General features: G+C 41.0%; 1 protein-coding gene across 2 annotated transcripts in view; it reads right to left on the bottom strand.

Annotated features, from left to right (window-relative positions):
- The window catches only part of LOC106567659 (opioid-binding protein/cell adhesion molecule), a 469,819-nt gene that overhangs the window by 261,025 nt on the left and 194,139 nt on the right, over positions 1–14,655 (bottom strand). The window lies entirely within an intron of this gene.

Raw genomic sequence — 14,655 nt, forward strand, 5'->3', positions numbered from 1 at the left:
CCTTGATGACAGCTTTGCACACTCTTGGCCTCATCTCAACCAGCTCCACCTGGAATGCTTTTCCAACATTCTTGAAGGAGTTCCCACATACGCTGAGCACTTGTTGGCTGCTTTTCCTTCACTTTGTGGTCCAACTCACCCCAAACCATCTCAATTGGGTTGAGGTTGGGTGATTGTGGAGGCCAGGTCATCTGATGCAGCGCTCCATCACTCTCCTTCTTGGTCAAATATCCCTTACACAGCCTGGAGGTGTGTTAGGTCATTGTCCTGTTGAAAAACAAATGATTTTCCCACTAAGCGCAAACCAGATGGGATGGCGTATTGCTGCAGAATGCTGTGGTAGCCATGCTGGTTAAGTGTGCCTTGAATTTTAAAATCAATCATGACAGTGTCACCTGCAAAGCACCCCCACACCACCTCCTCCATGCTTCACGGTGGGAACCACACATGCGGAGATCATCCATTCACATACTCTGCATCTCACAAGAACTTCTACCGGTCCAATGGCCATTGCTTGAGTTTCTTGGCCCAAGCAAGTCTCTTCTTCTTATTGGGTCCTTTAACAGTGGTTTCTTTTCAGCAATGAAGGCCTGATTCACGCTGTCTCCTCTGAACAGTTGATATTGAGATGTGTCTGTTACTGGAACTCTGTGAAGCATTTATTTGGGTGGAATTTCTGAGGCTGGTAACTCTAATGAACTTATCCTCTGCAGAAAAGGTAACTCTGGGACTTCCTTTCCTGTGGCAGTCCGCATGAATGCCAGTTTCATCATACAGTGAGGGAAAAAAGTATTTGATCCCCTGCTGATTTTGTACGTTTGCCCACTGACAAAGAAATGATCAGTCTATAATTGTAATGGTAGGTTTATTTGAACAGTGAGAGACAGAATAACAACAAAAAAATCCAGAAAAACGCATGTAAAATTGTTATAAATTGATTTTCATTTTAATGAGGGAAATAAGTATTTGACCCCCTCTCAATCAGAAAGATGTCTGGCTCCCAGGTGTCTTTTATACAGATAACGACCTGAGATTAGGAGCACACTCTTAAAGGGAGTGCTCCTAATTTCAGCTTGTTACCTGTATAAAAGACACCTGTCCACAGAAGCAATCAATCAGATTCCAATCTCTCCACCATGGCCAAGACCAAAGATCTCTCCAAGGATGTCAGGGACAAGATTATAGACCTAAACAAGGCTGGAATGGGCTATAAGACCATTGCCAAGCAGCTTGGTGAGAAGGTGACAACAGTTGGTGTGATTATTCGCAAATGGAAGAAACACAAAAGAACTGTCAATATCCCTCGGCCTGAGGCTCCATGCAAGATCTCACCTCGTGGGGTTGCGATGATCATGAGAACGGTGAGGAATCAGCCCAGAACTACACGGGAGGATCTTGTCAATGATCTCAAGGCAGCTGGGACCATAGTCACCAAGAAAACAATTGGTAACACACTACGCCGTGAAGGACTGAAATCCTGCAGCGCCCGCAAGGTCCCCCTGCTCAAGAAAGCACATATACATGCCCGTCTGAAGTTTGCCAATGAACATCTGAATGATTCAGAGGACAACTGGGTGAAAGTGTTGTGGTCAGATGAGACCAAAATGGAGCTCTTTGGCATCAACTCAACTCGCCGTGTTTGGAGGAGGAGGAATGCTGCCTATGACCACAAGAACACCATCCCTGCCGTCAAACATGGAGGTGGAAACATTATGCTTTGGGGGTGTTTTTCTGCTAAGGGGACAGGACAACTTCATCGCATCAAAGGAACGATGGACGGGGCCAGGTACCGTCACATCTTGGGTGAGAACCTCCTTCCCTCAGCCAGGGCATTGAAAATGGGTCGTGGATGGGTATTCCAGCATGACAAAGACCCAAAACACACGGCCAAGGCAACAAAGGAGTGGCTCAAGAAGAAGCACATTAAGGTCCTAGAGTGGCCTAGCCAGTCTCCAGACCTTAATCCCATAGAAAATCTGTGGAAGGAGCTGAAGGTTCGAGATGCCAAACGTCAGCCTCGAAACCTTAATGATTTAGAAGATCTGCAAAGAGGAGTGGGACAAAATCCATCCTGAGATGTGTGCAAACCTGGTGGCCAACTACAAGAAACATCTTACCTCTGTGATTGCCAACAAGGGTTTTGCCACCAAGTACTAAGTCATGTTTTGCAGAGGGGTCAAATACTTATTTCCCTCATTAAAATGCAAATCATTTTATAACATTTTTGACATGCGTTTTTCTGGATTCTTTTGTTGTTATTCTGTCTCTCACGGTTCAAATAAACCTACCATTCAAATTATAGACTGATAATTTCTTTGTCAGTGGGCAAACGTACAAAAGCAGCAGGGGATCAAATACTTTTTCCCCTCACTGTAGCACTTGATGATTTTTGCGATAGCACTTGAAGAAACTTTCAAAGTTTTGACATTTTTTCAGATTGACTGACCTTCATGTCTTAAAGTAATGATGGACTGTCATTTCTCTTTGCTTATTTGAGTTGTTCTTGCCATAATATGGACTTTTACCAAATAGGGCTATTTTCTGTATACCATGCCTACCTTGTCACAACACAACTGATTGGCGCATTAAGAAGGAAAGAAATGACACAAATTAACGTTTAAGAAGGCACACCTGTTCATTGAAATGCCTTCCAGGTGACTAACTCATGAAGCTGGCTGAGAGAATGCAAAGAGTGTGCAAAGCTGTCATCAAGGCAAAGGGTGGCTACTTTGAAGAATAAAATATATATTGATTTGTTTAACACTTTTTTGGTTCCACATGTGTTATTTCATAGTTTCGATGTCTTCACTACTTTTCTACAATGTAGAAAATAGTAAAATGAAGAAAAACCCTTGAATGAGCAGGTGTGTCCCAACTTTGACTGGTACTGTATATATATATATATATATATATATATATATATATATATATATATATATAATTAACAAACATATAAATCCAACATGCAACAATTTCAAAGATTTTACTAAGTTTTAGTTCATGTGTGACCCGTTTCAGGAAGCTAGGCGTATGTCGCACATCGCTACTTTATAGGAGGGGCCATGTATCATGCTTCTGTCGATAACGTGAGCTGCTCAGTATGTGTTGATAGTCAATTCTACCGCAGTTTTCTTGAAAGATATAACGTTAGCCATCGAGAACTACAAAAGTTTTGCTACTTTTCTGAACAACATTGATGCCCTGAATTTAGCAGGCGCTATCGACAGATCAGTTGGAAAAAGTGATGGGCTCCTTTCTGCAAACGCCAGGGTCAGTGTGAACCAGAGTGACTTGACACAACGCTGGCAAACAAGATGTAGCTACAAACAAAACTGAGTTAAATGGTTCAAGTCTGCCTTGGAGCGTTCATACATGTATACGGGTAAGAGTCTAGCTACATTTTCAGATTCTATAAGTTTCTGATTTCGTCAGAAAGCCATTTTCATTGCAAGGTACAGAGACCAGTTAGCTAGCGAACGTTAGCTTGCTGGCTCACTAGCTAACATTACGTGTATGATCTTTGTAGTAATATTATTCAAATCAGAAAACCATTTGCATTGCTAGTTATAGCCTAATGTTAGCTAGCTAACATTGAACCTAGTTGGTTATTTTTAGCTACCTGCAGATTCATACTACAGCTATGACAATGTTTGTATTGGTAGTAGTATGAGTTGAGATTATACCGGTTAATTGTTTAGCCAGCTAGCAACATGTCTAAACTGAAGACTCAACTTTGCCAGATGATTACATGACTCATCAAGTTAGCCAGGTGTGCCTGGGGGGGGGGGATTACGGCCATCTATTGTATTTAATGAACATGTGTACATGTCTAGACAATAGTGACCCATCCACTTAGCTAGATATGGCTGGAGAATGGTTATAGCATTTCTTTCACATGACCCATTAATTTAGGTCAGCGTCATCTAAAAATTATGTCATATTTATGACAGATTTTGATCTGGACACTTTCTGTTTTTGATATTGCTACTATGCAAGTAACCATTTCACTGTTCAGTTTACACCTTCTGTATCCTGTGCATGTGACATTTACATTTTGATTTGATATAGTGTGTGTTTACCAGAGACGGTGATGTTTTTTCACATTACCATCTCTGGTAAACACACGCACCTGCACCAAAGTCAGATTAGGATATAAGCCAAGGACTAGATAAAGTGTATTTTACCTGGAGTTTTTCCTTACTCTAGGCTACTACTTTTACCACTTTTAGTCTTGAAATCTTTGGTTATTTACTACACTACTCACTCTGTTTAGCACATGACCTCCCGTGTGAAACCTAAAAGAGACGGGTGGGGTAAGGCTTAAGAGGGTGTGAACGATACTGAATGGGTGTACACAAAGAATAGCCCTCTAGTAGGTGTACCAAAACATTCAAGGGCCATTTTCTCAAAACTGAGGTTTTGAAAAGCAGAATTACTTTCCCATTGTTCCTTAACTGTAGTGTATGATATACAATTTTCTAGCTCTGTCTCTACTTTTATCCTATGTAAAAAACACCATTTCAAATGTTGCTACATAAGACCGAATCGAGCCCGTCGGTCACAAATGAGGACACTCCAATAATGATGGGAGAACCAGATACTGTAACATATCTAGCATACGAAGTCCTCCTGTATGTCCCATTTTGCATAAGTGATGGGTAAGATGGGTAATTCACATTTCACACAAGGGAATACTTGTCAGTTCTCTTATGTTTGATAGAGTATTTATTTCATCCAGTATCAATATGATTGCGTTCCTGGTTGTATCATATCACAATTACTCTTTGCTAATAAAGCAGAGGATCTCCGTGGATGACATGACACATTTAATTGAAGAATGTGTATATGTTGAGCAACAAATGTGTCAACCTCATACTTTGCTACAAAATTCAATAGAGGAATATACGTTTGCGGTCATTTGCTTCACATATGAAACATTATCATAACATCTGGATTTGATTAAATACTTGCTGTTGATGCATGTGACAGCAAAGAGTAAATGAGGATGTGTGAGATACAGTGTGCATCCAGATTCTGATCAGCACACCTTGCTATTGAAAGAAAAAATCTGTCTGCTTTCTCACAGATAGCCAAATATATATAATGCTACATTTACTTGCTGGTTAGTAAAATGCACAGAATATAGTCGAAAACAACTGGTAATTAGCAACAGAAATGTAATATGTACTTTTTCCCTCACCAAACACATACAATTACAACAATAATGCACAGGAACGGCTTGGAATATCAATAGATTGATTACTGCGGAGGGAGCTAATTGCAATCATAAATAATGATCCCATTGTCTTGACTGTCTGATTGTAATTACATCTAATTACATGTACTAATTGTTATCATTACACGGCATGATGGGGGACTGGATGAAATGTGCTTGTAATAATTTCTCTAAGTCAACACCCTCTCTTTCTGTCTGTGAGTAAACATAAGACCTAACTGTATAATGTAAAAAAAATATAAAAAAATACCGTCTAATATTGTTTTTCGTCCCTTTGATCAATATGTTTAATTTCCAGGGGATATGTGTCAATGTAATATCACAATATTGCAGTTTGGGCCTTTGGTCAATATGTTTGCTGTGGATGTGTCAATGTCATGTGCAGGGTTTTGGAGTGTATTTTGATTGTTTCAGGAGAATTCATTCATGTAATGAAAAACAATTAAAGCGTTGTTTCAATGAGGTTATGGTAATTTCATGTATATGGTGTAGGAATATTCAAAGATATTCAGGACTCATAGCTAAGTATGGCAAGATCTGATTGGTCCAAACTATCTATACATTGAAGCCTGAAACGGGATACTTTCTATTTGGCCATTGGTCAATTTTACTGCAATGAATTCTAATTGGTCAACCACAGGCTAGTCTTTGGTATAACCTAAATCTTTTCTCTTTGTTCTGAGGAAAAACAACGAGAACAGGAAAGAACGAACGTTGAAGATCCACTTTCAAGCATAACAACTAAGATTTGTTCTCTTTGAATAAATATATTTTTATTTTTCTCAGCTCTAGTCACTACTGATGAGAATTGTTGGCCGTACTGGTCACACTGTCATTTTCTGTATTTCTACCTGCCATTTGAGAGTAGCAGTGCATGCATCCCCACCCACATTTTAAATCGCCTTTATTTATTTACTCAATGTCAACTGTAACAAGGGAGCCATAGCAAGGAAAATGTTTGAATATCAAAAGTTTGTAGGTCTTTTCAAACATTGCAGACAAAGAGTGATGATGCGATAGCTTACAATTTCATACTAAGAATGATGGACATCTCTCATCAGACGTCAATGTGAAATTATGATTCACTATGTCATCAAGAACTATGAGATCAACAGCACTAATGGAATGAATCGGTAAGGTATTATGTTTTGTGACAGAATGCGAAGTGAAGAGAATCTCACGACTGCAACAAGTTGAAAGACAAGATAATGATTCTGCAAAAGTATGTATGGTGAGGTATCTGCGATACTTACAAATATTGTTACAGGTCTCCCGAGTGGCACAGCAGTCTAAGGCACTGCATCTCTAAGGCACAGACCCGGGTTCGATCCCAGGCTGTGTCACAGCCGGTCATGACCAGGAGATCCATGAGGCGCTGCACAATTGGCCCAGCGTTGTCCGGGTTAGACCGGCTGGGATTTCCTTGTCTCATTACGCTCTAACAACTTCTTGTGGCGGGCCAAGCGCCTGCAAGCTGACCTTGGTTGCTAGCTGGACGGTGTTTCCTCTGACACATTGGTGCAGGTGGCTTCCGGGTTAAGCGAGCAGTGCGGCTTAGCAGTTTTGGAGGACACATGGCTCTCGACCTTCGTCTCTCCCGAATCCGTAGGGCAGTTGCAGCGATGGGACAAGACTGTAACTACCAAATAGATATCATGAAAAAGGGGTAACTTAAAAAATATATATATTTTACAAAACAATTGTGCAGTTGACAATATTGGTCAAATATACAGTGAGGGAAAAAAAGTATTTGATCCCCTGCTGATTTTGTACGTTTGCCCACTGACAAAGAAATTATCAGCCTATAATTTTAATGGTAGGTTTATTTGAACAGTGACAGACAGAATAACAACAAAAAAATCCAGAAAAACGCATGTCAAAAATTGTATAAATTGATTTGCATTTTAATGAGGGAAATAAGTATTTGACCCCTCTGCAAAACATGACTTAGTACTTGGTGGCAAAACCCTTGTTGGCAATCACAGAGGTCAGACGTTTCTTGTAGTTGGCCACCAGGTTTGCACACATCTCAGGATGGATTTTGTCCCACTCCTCTTTGCAGATCTTCTCCAAGTCATTAAGGTTTCGAGGCTGACGTTTGGCAACTCGAACCTTCAGCTCCTTCCACAGATTTTCTATAGGATTAAGGTCTGGAGACTGGCTAGGCCACTCTAGGACCTTAATGTGCTTCTTCTTGAGCCACTCCTTTGTTGCCTTGGCTGTGTGTTTGGGTCATTATCATGCTGGAATACCCATCCACGACCCATTTTCAATGCCCTGGCTGAGGGAAGGAGGTTCTCACCCAAGATTTGACGGTACATGGCCCCGTCCATTGTCCCTTTGATGCGGTGAAGTTGTCCTGTCCCCTTAGCTGAAAAACACCCCCAAAGCATAATGTTCCCACCTCCATGTTTGACGGCGGGGATGGTGTTCTTGGGGTCATAGGCAGCATTCCTCCTCCTCCAAACACGGCGAGTTGAGTTGATGCCAAAGAGCTCCATTTTGTTCTCATCTGACCACAACACTTTCACCCAGTTGTCCTCTGAATCATTAAGATGTTCATTGGCAAACTTCAGACAGGCATGCATATGTGCTTTCTTGAGCAGGGGGACCTTGCGGGCGCTGCAGGATTTCAGTCCTTCACGGCGTAGTGTGTTACCAATTGTTTTCTTGGTGACTATGGTCCCAGCTGCCTTGAGATCATTGACAAGATCCTCCCGTGTAGTTCTGGGCTGATTCCTCACTGTTCTCATGATCATTGCAACTCCACGAGGTGAGATCATGCATGGAGCCCCAGGCCGAGGGAGATAGACAGTTATTTTGTGTTTCTTCCATTTGCGAATAATCACACCAACTGTTGTTACCTTCTCACCAAGCTGCTTGGCAATGGTCTTGTAGCCCATTCCAGCCTTGTATAGGTCTACAATCTTGTCCCTGACATCCTTGGAGAGCTCTTTGGTCTTGGCCATGGTGGAGAGTTTGGAATCTGATTGATTGATTGCTTCTGTGCACAGGTGTCTTTTATACAGGTAACAAACTGAGATTAGGAGCACTCCTGTTAAGAGTGTGCTCCTAATCTCAGGTCGTTACCTGTATAAAAGACACCTGGGAGCCAGAAATCTGTCTGATTGAGAGGGGGTCAAATACTTATTTCCCTCATTAAAATGAAAATCAATTCATAACATTTTTGACATGCGTTTTTCTGGATTTTTTTGTTGTTATTCGTCTCTCACTGTTCAAATAAACCTACCATTAAAATTATAGGCTGATAATTTCTTTGTCAGTGGGCAAACGTACAAAATCAGCAGGGGATCAAATACTTTTTTCCCTCACTGTATTATTGTAATTTACTCAATCCTATGTTGACACTAACTGCAAATAAAAATGTCAATATAGCTCAACATTAGTGTTGCTATTCAATCAAAACCTGTATTTAGAATTCCATGATATTACAAATAATCATACACAGTGAGAATATATCAGTTGAAGGCAGATTTATTTTACTTATCCCAAAAATCAACTTTCTGTTCTGATTAAATCAAATTTGTGTTTGTGTTATGTGTGTATTGATCAATACAGGTAGTCCTGTTTGCCATTTTATAGCTATTTAGCAGGCTTGGCGGTAGAAGCTGTTTAGGGTCCTGATTGTTCTGGACTTCGTGCACTGATACTGCTTGCTGTGCGGTAGCAGAGAGAACAGTCTATGGCTTGAGTGGCTGGAGGCTGTAGCGCCTTGCAGTCGGGTGCATTGCAGTTGCAGTACCAAGTGATGATGAAGCCACCCAGTCACGATGCTCTCAATGGTGCCCCTGTATAACTTTTTGAGGATCTGAGGGCCCATGACAAATCTTTTCAGCCTCATCAGGGTGAAGGGGCGATGTCGTGCCCTCTTCACAACTGTGTGGGTGTGTGTGGAACATGTTAATTCCTTAGCGATGTGGACACCGAGGAACTTGAAGCTCACGACCCGCTCGACTACAGCCCCATCGATGGGGTGTGCTCACCCCTCCGTTTCCTGTAGTTCACGATCAGCTCCCTTGTCTTGCTGACGTTGAGGGAGAGGTTGTTGTACTGGCAGTCTCTGACCTCCTCCCTATGGGCTGCCTCATTGTCATTGGTGATCAGTCCTACCATTGTTGTGTCGTCAGCACACTTGATGATGATGTTGGAGTCGAGATCGGCCACGCAGTCGTGGGTGAACAGGGAGTACAGGAGGGGACTATCCACACACCACTGAGAGACCCCCGTGTTGATGGTAAGCGTGACAGATGCGTTGTCGCCGACGATCACGACCTAGGGGCATTCCGTCAGGAAGTCCAGAATCCAGAAGCAGAGGGAGGTGTTCAGTCCCAGGGTTCTGAGCTTGTTGATGTGCTTGGAGGTGACTATGGATTTGAATGCTGAGTTGTAGTCAATGATCAGCATTCTTACATACAGTTGAAGTCAGAAGTTTACATACACTTAGGTTGGAGTCATTCAAATTTGTTTTTCAACCACTCCACAAATTTCTTGTTAACAAACTATAGTTGAGGCAAGTCAGTTTGGACATCTACTTTGTGCATGACACAAGTAATTTTCCCAACAATTGTTTACAGACAGATTATTTCACTGTATCACAATTCCAGTGGGTCAGAAGTTTACATACACTAAGTTGACTGTGCCTTTAAACAGCTTGGAAAATTCCAGAAAATTATGTAATGGCTTTAGAAGCTTCTGATAGGCTAATTGACATAATTTGAGTCAATTGGAGGTGTACCTGTGGATGTATTTCAAGGCCTACCATCAAACTCTGTGACTCTTTGCCTGACATCATGGGAAAATCAAAAGAAATCAGCCAAGGCTTCAGAAAAAAACATTGTAGACCTCCACAAGTCTGGTTCATCCTTGGGAGCAATTTCCAAATGCCTGAAGGTACCACGTTCATCTGTACAAACAAAAGTACGCAAGTATAAACACCATGAGACCACACAGCTGTCTTACTGCTCAGGAAGGAGACGCATTTTGTCTCCTAGAGTTGAACGTACTTTGGTGCGAAAAGTGCAAATCAATCCCAAAACAACAGCAAAGGACCTTGTGAAGATTCTGGAGGAAACAGGTACAAAAGTATCTATATCCACAGTAAAAATGAGTCCTATATCGACATAACCTGAAAGGCCGCTCAGACTGGGGTGAAGGTTCACCTTCTAACAGGACAACAACCGCAAGCACACAGCCAAGACAATGCAGGAGTTGCTTAGGGAGAAGTCTCTGAATGTCCTTGAGTGGCCCAGCCAGAGCCCGGACCTGAACCCAATCGAACATCTCTGGAGAGACCTGAAAATAGCTGTGCAGTGACACTCCCCATCGAACCTGACAGAGCTTGAGAGGATCTGGCGAAAATAAATGGGAGTATCTCCCAAAATACAGGAGTGTCATACCCAAGAATACTTATGTAAATGTGATATCATTTTTTTTTTTAATTATACATTTGTCAAAAAACAAATCTACCTATTTTTACTTCGTCATTATGGGGTATTGTGTGTAGATTGAAGAATAAGGCTGTAACGTAACTATGTGAAAAAAGGGTAGTTCGGGCTTCTTGCGGTCAATTTGCAGTCTACTAATATTTTGTAATTATGTTCCGACACTCCGCTCAAGAAAAAAATTGGCCTGTGGCTAAATCTAGTTCCTGGTAAAAATGAGGTAAAATGGATTTCAGTTTCCCTGCATTAAAATCACCGGCCGCGATAAATGTGACCTCTAAATGTGCATTTTCTTGTTAGCTTATGGCCATATAGAGCTCATTGAGTGCTGTCTTAGTGCCAGTGCAGTCTTAGTTTGTAGTGGTAAATAGACAGCTACCAAAAATATAGATGAAAACTCTCCTGGTAAATGGTATGGTCTGCAGTTTATCATGAGGTACTCTTAACTCAGGAGAGCAAAAACTAGAGACTTCCTTAACATTAGATATCGCACACTAGCTGTTGTTAACAAAGAGACACATCCCTCCTTCCTTCATCTTACCCAAGTCTGCCGTCCGGTCTCGACAATACATAGAAAAACCAGTGAGATGTATATTATCCATGTCCTCGTTCAGCCACGACTCTGAAAAACATAGGATATTAGGTTTTTTCAGGTCCCGTTGATAGGAGTCTTGAACTGAGCTCATCCAGTTTATTCTCCAGTGACTGCACGTTCGCCAATAGAATAGAACGCAATGGTGGTCTATTTACTTGCCAACGTAGTCTCGTCAAAAAGCCTCCTCGCCTGCCACTCTTTTGCCGCCGCTTCTTCTTTCGAGTCCCGGTAATTAGGGCCTGGTCTGGAATAAGCAGAATGTCCAGAGCTGCTTACCGCTTGAAGAAAGTTTCATCCAAATTGAGGTTAGTGATCGCTGTACTGATGTCCAGAAGCTGTTTTCGGCCATAGGAAATAAAGGCATTATGTACCAAAAAAATTACGCATAAATAAACACACAAAATAGCTGAATTGTTAAGGAGCCCGTAAGATAGACGCTATCCACTGCAGCGCCATCTTGTATCTTGATTGATTAAGTCCCAATACCGCTTTAGTTTAGTTGCCTTTGGATTGCAATGTTTTATTCAAGCAGCTCAACATAGAGATAGTCTAGCACCTGTAGATCACGGCAAAGAAGGGAATTATACAGCACTAAGGTGCACAGTGTTACATTGTATTCTTACCGACACCTACTCAACCTTAAATTCCTTCTCAACTCTATGCGCCCAGGGCCACATCTCAATCGAACTCATCTTGAAAAGCTTTTAAAGGGAGCTGGTAAAAATGTGGTAAAAATGGTACTGTACCTATTGAAATTAGCCTATATCACTATAAAAAAGAAAATCAGGCAATAGCCAGTATTGTGCACAAAATTATGTTTTTGTAACACTGTCGCTGCACATATAACAACCTGTATACAATTTACAGACATTCTTGTTTAACTACAATAGGCCTTTGTTCGACCATTAACATTTGTCTTGGTCGGAACAAAAGGTCAATAAAAGTCAGACAAAGAAAAGTTGGTCAGAAAATACCTAAAACAGTGCACTGAGGGAACTAGGAGGAGAGTTCAGGTGGTGGAGAGAGAGAACATTTGCCAGGGAAGAGTGACACGAAGGAGGTTTTGCCACTGATGAGAATGAATTAACGATGTTGAAAAGGTGCAACTAAACATGCAGTAGGAAGGGGGGGAGCACAGGACATAATACATTTAGATGCAGGCTGGCATCAGAAGAGGAGGAGCGGCTAGGATTACACTGCAGTGCCAAGGTGGCCGGATATAAAACATTTATGACAATCAATCTCTGTGATTTACGACAACACAGAAAAGATGAAACCTAACTTGTGTAAGATGGATTTCACAGTCGGTGCGAACAGGAGACTGATGTGTGCTCAGATGACTTTCAGAGACAAAAAACACAAAGGCACTCATGGATAATATCTAATAACTGCAGGTACAGTATCTCCCTGTAAAATGGATTTACCTTCCTTTGAACAAAAAATGTTGAAGGTTGGTTGTTTCATTGATGCAAAACCACTCAAAAATGCAATGAATGACGAAGATAAGATGTCACCATTTCTATGAACTTGGGTGATGCTGAGGCACCAGTAGTGCACCACCAGTTCTGCATACACCCTTAGAAAAAACTGGTGCTATCCAGAACCTAAAAGGGATTTTCGGCTGTCCCCATAGGATAACCCTTTGAAGAACCCTTTTTGGTTCCAGATAGAAGCCTTTTGGTTCCAGGTAGAACCCTTTTGAGTTCCATGAAAAACCCTTTCCAGAGAAGGTTCTACATGGAACCCAAAAGGGTTCAACCTAGATCTGAAAAGGGTTCTACCTGGAACCAAAAAGGGCTCTCCTGTGGGGACAGCAGACGAACCTGTTTGGAACTCTTTTTTCTAAGCGTGTACCTTACAAACTGCTGCGTACCACTGTCTCCAACATATTTAAATGGGATGCAACTTTGGGTCTTACTGTTTCACTATAATTTCGATATTATGGTCCAGATAATGTCAAATAGAAGAATAAGAGCCAAATATAGTTATATTGTCAATCATCTTCAATGTAGAGCATGACGATTGTGACCTAATTTTGCCAAACAACAGTTATGGGTGAGATCAAAAATGTTGACTAAAGCTCTGTATCATATCCTTCAATGTATCTCCATTCAATGTTCCTACCATATCTTCCCCTTTTTGTTTATTATGGGGCAAATGTTATCTTTTCAAACACGTTTTGATTGCTGATTTCTTGGCAACCAATATAAAAATCAAGCCCCTAGAGCCCAGCAGCTCAAGCTAATGATACCCTAATTTAAGCACCAGGGGGTATGTGGGCCCTCTGCATGTTCAACACTTCATTTATGTTATTACTCTGAGTAATTTGGCTTCATAAAAATTATAACTCATATCCAGCCAAGCTAATAATGGAAACCAGAGCCCAAGGACCATCTGCTTGCTCCTTGGATCCAGCTGTCAATTCTCATTGATAGATTATTTTCAAAATATCAATTTTCTATTTTGTGCTCGGACATCCACAACACACAAACAGAGTTTGAGGGAATGAGGGAATTCAGTGAGACATGTTATTCCACGAATAGAGTGCCATTTGAGTAGTGTTATTGGCACTCGTGTAATTTGGTTCAAAATAACTATTTATTTCACCTAATGAGCACATGTTCAACTTCATAATAAACATGTTTTCCCACATAAAGAGGTTAAATCAAGATAAATTACTATAAAAGTGACGATTAAAGTGACAGGGTTGACCATAACAGTGTTTAAGACTTCAAATCAGCCATAATTCCCCTTGTGACAGGAATAATGGAAGCTTGTTGTGTGCATTAGGGAGGGGCAATTGAATGAAAGCTTAACACAAAATGCAAACGTGTTATGTTCGACGCGCTCAGCTTTCCACCACAAATCACCAGAAAATGGCCAAAAAGAGTAGAAGCAGCTCAACTGCTTTTACATTATGATTTGACTATTACATGTTGAAGGTTTAAAACGTGTAAATTACTAATTTTACCATATTACAACGAGAGATAATTTCATGTTACACTAATCAAATTAAATACAGTTGAAGTCGGAGTTTTACATACACTTAGGTTGGAGTCATTAAAACTCGTTTTTCAACCACTCCAAAAATTTCTTGTTAACAAACTATAGTTGAGGCAAGTCGGTTTGGACGTCTACTTTGTACATGACACAATTAATAATTTTTCCAACAATTGTTAACAGAGATTATTTCACTTATAATTAACTGTATCACAATTCCAGTGGGTCAGAAGTTTACATACACTAAGTTGACTGTGCGAGTCCTATATCGACATAACCTGAAAGGCTGCTCAGCAAGGAAGAAGCCACTGCTCCAAAACCGCCATAAAAAAGCCAGACTAAGGTTTGCAACTGCACATGGG

The sequence above is a fragment of the Salmo salar genome, chromosome 13 (genome assembly GCF_965601325.2).
Source record: "Salmo salar chromosome 13, fSalSal1, whole genome shotgun sequence".
Classification (NCBI taxonomy): Eukaryota; Metazoa; Chordata; class Actinopteri; order Salmoniformes; family Salmonidae; genus Salmo; species Salmo salar.